This window comes from Tauraco erythrolophus, chromosome 15, assembly GCF_009769465.1.
Source record: "Tauraco erythrolophus isolate bTauEry1 chromosome 15, bTauEry1.pri, whole genome shotgun sequence".
NCBI lineage: Eukaryota > Metazoa > Chordata > Aves > Musophagiformes > Musophagidae > Tauraco > Tauraco erythrolophus.
In genome coordinates this window covers 9,288,415-9,294,414 of record NC_141479.1, presented here as the reverse complement: position 1 = coordinate 9,294,414, position 6,000 = coordinate 9,288,415, and positions in this window count along the sequence as shown.

Sequence of the window (6,000 nt, the reverse complement as noted above, 5' to 3'; positions counted from 1 at the left end):
CTTCTTAGCTTAACTTTGTACGTGGAAGAGAGCCAAAGAAGAGCCATTAGTCTCTATACTAATTTGATACATTTTTTTACTTTCTTGGCCAAGGCCAACTCTGCAAGATAAAACTTTGCCTTTAAAATCTAGAAAAGTTATTTTTCAATCTTGATAGCTGCTAAGATAAACTTTCTAAAATAAAAGATGTTGCTCCTGGCTGAGCTACTGCTTCAACATACTAGATATGTGAATTACCCTATTCATCTCAATAGGGAGTTAACTCTGGGGACTAATGATGCCTTGTTAAGAGTCAGTCTCCAAATGCTTTTAGCACACCTGCATGTAAACGTCCATTTCACTTTTCTTCCATTTATGCAAGAAACTACTGCAACTGCACAGGCAAATTATCCTACTAAATAGAAGAACAGTCAAATAAGCAAATAATACGAGCAACAGTGCATCAACACTACGTTCATGTACCTTTTCTCTCTCTGCAATATGTCTCTCCCCTTTTGAAAGGCTGAGCACCAGTGATGCAGCTCAGGGGGAAGCCAGGCTCCAAGGGGTCCAGTTCATCCCCAGCATGATGGCAAGCACTGGTTGTTTTATTTTTTTTCTTCCCTTCACAAATCCACTTGACATCTAGAAGGCTGGAATGACAGTTTGAGCCAGTTTCTGTCTCTGCCTAGTGACTCGCACTCTCCCTGGGGCACTGGTCCAGGTAGCTCTAACAGGGGGCTCTCTGTCTTGCATGACAGTGTAAGAAGTGGGAACCTTTCCGTTCCAAACACTGAGTTATCTTAGCAGGGCCACACTAGACTCCAGCCTTTGTCATCAGCAGCAATGCATGTAGACTTTGTTTGCAGTCCTGCCTGCAGGTCCTAATGAAAAGTGTCGTTTTGTCTTCTTGCAGATCATGAGTCTGACACTCCAGAGAGAGCCAGAAACACACAGCAAGTATTTGAGGGTCTAAGTTATAACTCCTGCTCTACATTCATTACAGAATGGATATATGCAAAAGAAAAAGCAATGACGTGCATTTGATAGACGAAAAGAAGGGAACAAACATCTGTCACTTATCTAATTAGCAACTGGATGTGACTGTTCCAGAGATCTATAGCTGAAAAGCCCTTTTTATTGGTGTAAGAAATGCATGAATATGCATTAGAAAAAGCAGTTATATCATGAAAGGTTTTGCAAGAACTGTCACTTTTCTACGATACTTACTTACTGTAAGTAAAAGCATCATACATTGGTTTAACTAGCTGGGTAAGAAGGTAACATATAACGTCCCTGAGATTATCATTAAAAAATGCGTGCAGGAGGAGACAGCCCTGTAGGGATTAGCAAAGTCCAAGTGTTATCTTTCTCTGTTCTCAAAAGCCTGCAAAGTTCACGTGCACCAAGACCACTCAGTAATGTCAGCTGCCACAGTTTGGAGGGCCAAGGTGGACTGGCACAAACTGGGAGCAGCACACAAACTGGGAGCAGATGGACAGGGCTGTCTGGTGCACGATTCCTGCTCCTGCAGACAAAGCAATAAAGTAAAAATCATTGCTATCACTGCCAGGGAAAACTGTAAGGGGATTACAAAGGATAAAGCCATTTTAACGCTGTGCTTTGAAGGCTCACACATATTGTGCAGGATTGGAGACATCTGGAAGCAGATTGGAGCCTATTATTCAAGACTAGGAGGACAGTATTTGACCATGTATACTATCACCCCAAATTTTATCTGCATAGCGTGCGCCTTATTTGCAAGTGACATCCAGTCTGACCCAGCACCAAAGCCAACGTTGCCACTGAAAAGGAGCCCCAGATCCAACAATTTAATGTAGAAAACTCTGCAATCAGCAGCACTTACAGGTTTCCGTCGAATGCAATCAGGAGATACTGGTGTATTGCAGTGTACACTGCAAGTGCATTAGGCAGAAAGTAACTGCATTTGCAATGGCCGTCAGAGGGAAAACGAGGTTGTAAATTCAAGCAGAAGCATGGGAGTCTGCTCTCTTAGTTACACAAACTGTTTGAAAAACCACATGGAAATAGAGATTTCTTTGCTGTTACACTTCAGGTGCTATCTTCACCATTATTGTCCAGAATCTATTGCATCATTCTATTAAAGCAACATCAAAAATTATTTCAAGAATCCATAAGAAAATCCTCAAGCTTAATCTTTCCTTCTGACCACTTCTTTCCCCGACACATCTATCAATTGCCTGGAAAAAATGACCTTGCAATTTAATCCAAAAGCTAACAAACCTAATCCAAATGCTGCCAGACTTGGTTGCCACATCAGGATAAGGATATACGAGGGGTCTTTCATGAGAATGGCCAACCACCTGCCCTCTCCAACAAAAGTACTAACATAAGCCAAAAGTACCACTTGATCAATCACATCACATCCACTTTCATATACAGTAGCTCTTTTTAAAGTAACCAGAGCCATAATCCATAGGGATTATTAAAAAGGAAAGAAAATTAAAAAATCAAATCCAAGCTTTTTATGTTGTACCTGAAAAGCAATAAGAGGCAACAGAAATTTGAATCACAAAGCGTGCGTGAAGCAGATTTCTTGCAAGACGTGCTGCCTAACAAAAAGGTTATCACAGTTACCCTGGCTGGGTTGTCCCTGCGGCTCTCAGCTGCGGGTTCTGTCCCCAGTGGATTATGTTGCAGCACTCCAACCTCACACCCTGGAACACTGTGACAACCTCCACAGCTTCAATGCAAAGGTCTTAAAAGCAATATCAAGTGGAGGAAAAAACGCACATGCTGCTGCTCCCTCCTGAGCATTGAACAAGCCACTCCTATGCTGCATGTCTCTGACAGATTTTTCTCCACTCAGGAGACTAGAAAACCTCACTGCCATTTAGTGTAGGTGCTATTAGCATCCCGTCAGCTGCCTTGCTCAGCCAGCCTTCGTCCAAGTGGAAATCTCCTTCAGACACTATTTAAATCCAGATTACCATCAAAGGCAGTTGGTAAGTAACTGCTTGGAGTTTCAGTTTACTCTGTTTCTTTACTAGTTCTGCTGAGAAATAGGAGGAGGCATAATATTTGAAATGCAATACACACTTTTGTTCATCTGTTAACTGCTCAGTCACTTAACAATCTTTGTATGTGCAACATGGTTTACAATAACTTATATAAAGATTAAAACAGAGCTATACATAGACTACACTAAATTATTTCCTCTAATATTTTCTTCAGCTATTAAGTGCAATCAAGAAAATACTTTCAAGAGAAATAAGCATTTGACAGAGGAAAAAATTGCTCTCGAATCATTAATAAAAAAGAAAAGATGCTGTTAAGAAATAATTGTTTTCAACCCTTCTAATTATGACCAAGCAAACACTTCATAGCCCTGAAATATTTTGGATCCATAGCAAGCCATGAGAATGATCATTCTGCCCAGACAGTTATCTGCTGAAATCTGAGACATAATTATGGTCAGTGAAACTCCTAATCTTGAAAGACCTTAGATTTAATTATTTACTCTGTCAATCTCTTTCTCTGGATTTCCTCCATGTTACATTTGGCATGATTAACTGTAAGTGGGGAACGGGCCCACCGAATTACGTGCCTTCTGAACTGGGACAAGGAAGGATTATTCAGTGCCTCATGTAAGAAAGACGTCTTCAGCGTTAACCTTAACCTCTTGTGTGCTGAGATACAAGGCAATGACAGAGACAAAACCCCATTTCGAGTAGCTTACCAAATACACAAGGCAGCCAGGGGACTGAGCAGACAGGTGCCTGTACAGTCCTGTGCACACACTACACGTTGCTGCCATTAAATCTGTACTCGATGTTGGAGCAGTTTCATCAGAGGGAGCAGAATAGGCCAAGCCAAGGAAGAGCAACTTTTCTAACCAGGTCATTGGGATCCAGTCACTGCAAGAGATGACAGAATAGTGCGAAAATGACTGAATATAGGCTGTGCTGTCACCAGTATGCCAGGCTGACATCCTAGGCAGACCATGTTTTTAAGCACACCAAATATATATGGAAAAAAACAATATTTTTGGAGGATATTGCTGGCAGCAATGACTGAACACAAGATCTGAGCTAAATTATCCAGATTTGGTAACTCAAACGCTGTAGCAGACTCACAGGTCCATGTGGCTGGGCATCAGAGGAAGAAAGAACTAGTATGTCTTCATGAGTTACTATCTGTAAACAATAAACACTATGAGAAGCTGAAATGAGATAAATTCTACTCCTAAACCCCATAATTACAAACCACAGTCCTGAAGCAGTATCTTTGATTTGGGGAAACAAGTCTAGAATGCAAGTGAACTCATATTCTCCATTCCAGATCAATCCATGAAGTCTGGACTCTACATCACTTACAGTAAGTAAGAACGTGAATTGCAGCCTTTTCTGGTAACTATTACCACTTTTCTCAGATTTCAAACTACAATGGAAAAAAAATCCTATTGTGACGTTATCTCTTCGGACAAAGCATTTTGGCTTGTCTGGCAGGCATGACAGAAACAGGTTTTGCAAGCCTACAGTCCTCCCTAAATAGAGTCTGAATGGAAATCTGGTTTTATGACTTAATGACCCTTGGGATCATCCCTGATTTTTGCATCATTTTGGAAAGTGCCTCTATGTTGTTTCTACAGAACCATCCAACACGTATTACACATACAGCTAAAACGACAGAGTGTTCTCATGACAGAGAATTTAAGATGACAGAGCATCTTGGAGCATACAAGTATATTCCAAACTGTTGCCATATGTTTTTTTTCCTATTAGCAAGAAAAGAAAGCAAGGGTTTCTTTATAAGAAAGATCCCTGTATAAGCGGGTTATAGTCCCAGCCAAGCAATTCCAAAAACCTGCTTTAAAACATGAACTAAATCTAAAGCAGAAGTAAGTGGCTTGTCTCCATCTAGCTCTAGTGCACCTTTAACGACACTAAATCTAGAAAGGCAGTGCATGGGTCATGTGGAGTCTCTGATAGATGCTTTTCACCAGAGCAGCATGGAGAGTAATTCTGGGGTACTCTTTTGATGTTTCTTCCTACAGAATTATTAGTCTGTGTGACTGTATTCAGTGGGTCCTATTATTTTTTCATCTCATAAACACTAAAAATTATCACATTTAAAAAGTTTAAAAATATTTTTTAAAAGTCCTCATATGTTCTACTTCTTAATTTAAAATACTGTGTGGGTGGGTGTCTGAAATTTTGTTCTAGCTGTAAAAAATTCTCTTTTGTTGGGAGTCAAGGAGTGTCTGCAATCTGCACTGGATTGATTTGATATTGACAAGTGCTGAATTATGAAATCCTATAGGCAAAAAGAGGTTCAACATCAATGTAATTTAGTAGCTGCTACAAGCGTGTGCCAGTATGAAAATACTCATTTTGGCAATCATGCAGTAAAATAATCAATATTTAATATTATTACTGAAAAATATTGGCAAGTTATACCTTTCAGCCATTTTATACATTCAGGTAATTCCCATATTTATTTCTGATAGAAGAGAAAAAAGCTATACATAAATTCATTTCATTCCAAATATCCATTTGAAGAAATTCATTTCACAGAACAATATAGTGTAGCATTTCTGAAATTTTCTCCCAAAAGCTAGAAATTGAGACCTTAGCTAGAGTACAGGGTTAACTGTTTTGCATCAGAAGAAAAAATGAATCATTTGTAGTAGGAAGGTTATGATCGTTGATCTGCATAAATATGTGGAAAGCTGTGTTATATATGCCTGCGCTGCACTTGTTATAAGAGAAAAAAAACCCACAAAACTTCATATTCCAGTGTTATGGGTCATTAATTTTTGAGAGCAACTATCTCCCTCTATTAAACCCCAACCTATCCCTTGTCCTGCCCCCTCCCTTCGATTCATCTAAAACGAGATGTTTTTCATGTAAATCTTAATGGATTTATTGACAAAAATGTTCTATTGACAAAAATGCTCTGGACTATTGGTGAACTCTGTTATTTGCAGCGGGAGACTACTTATTACCTTGCAGGTACTTCAGGGGGACCTTCATTGTT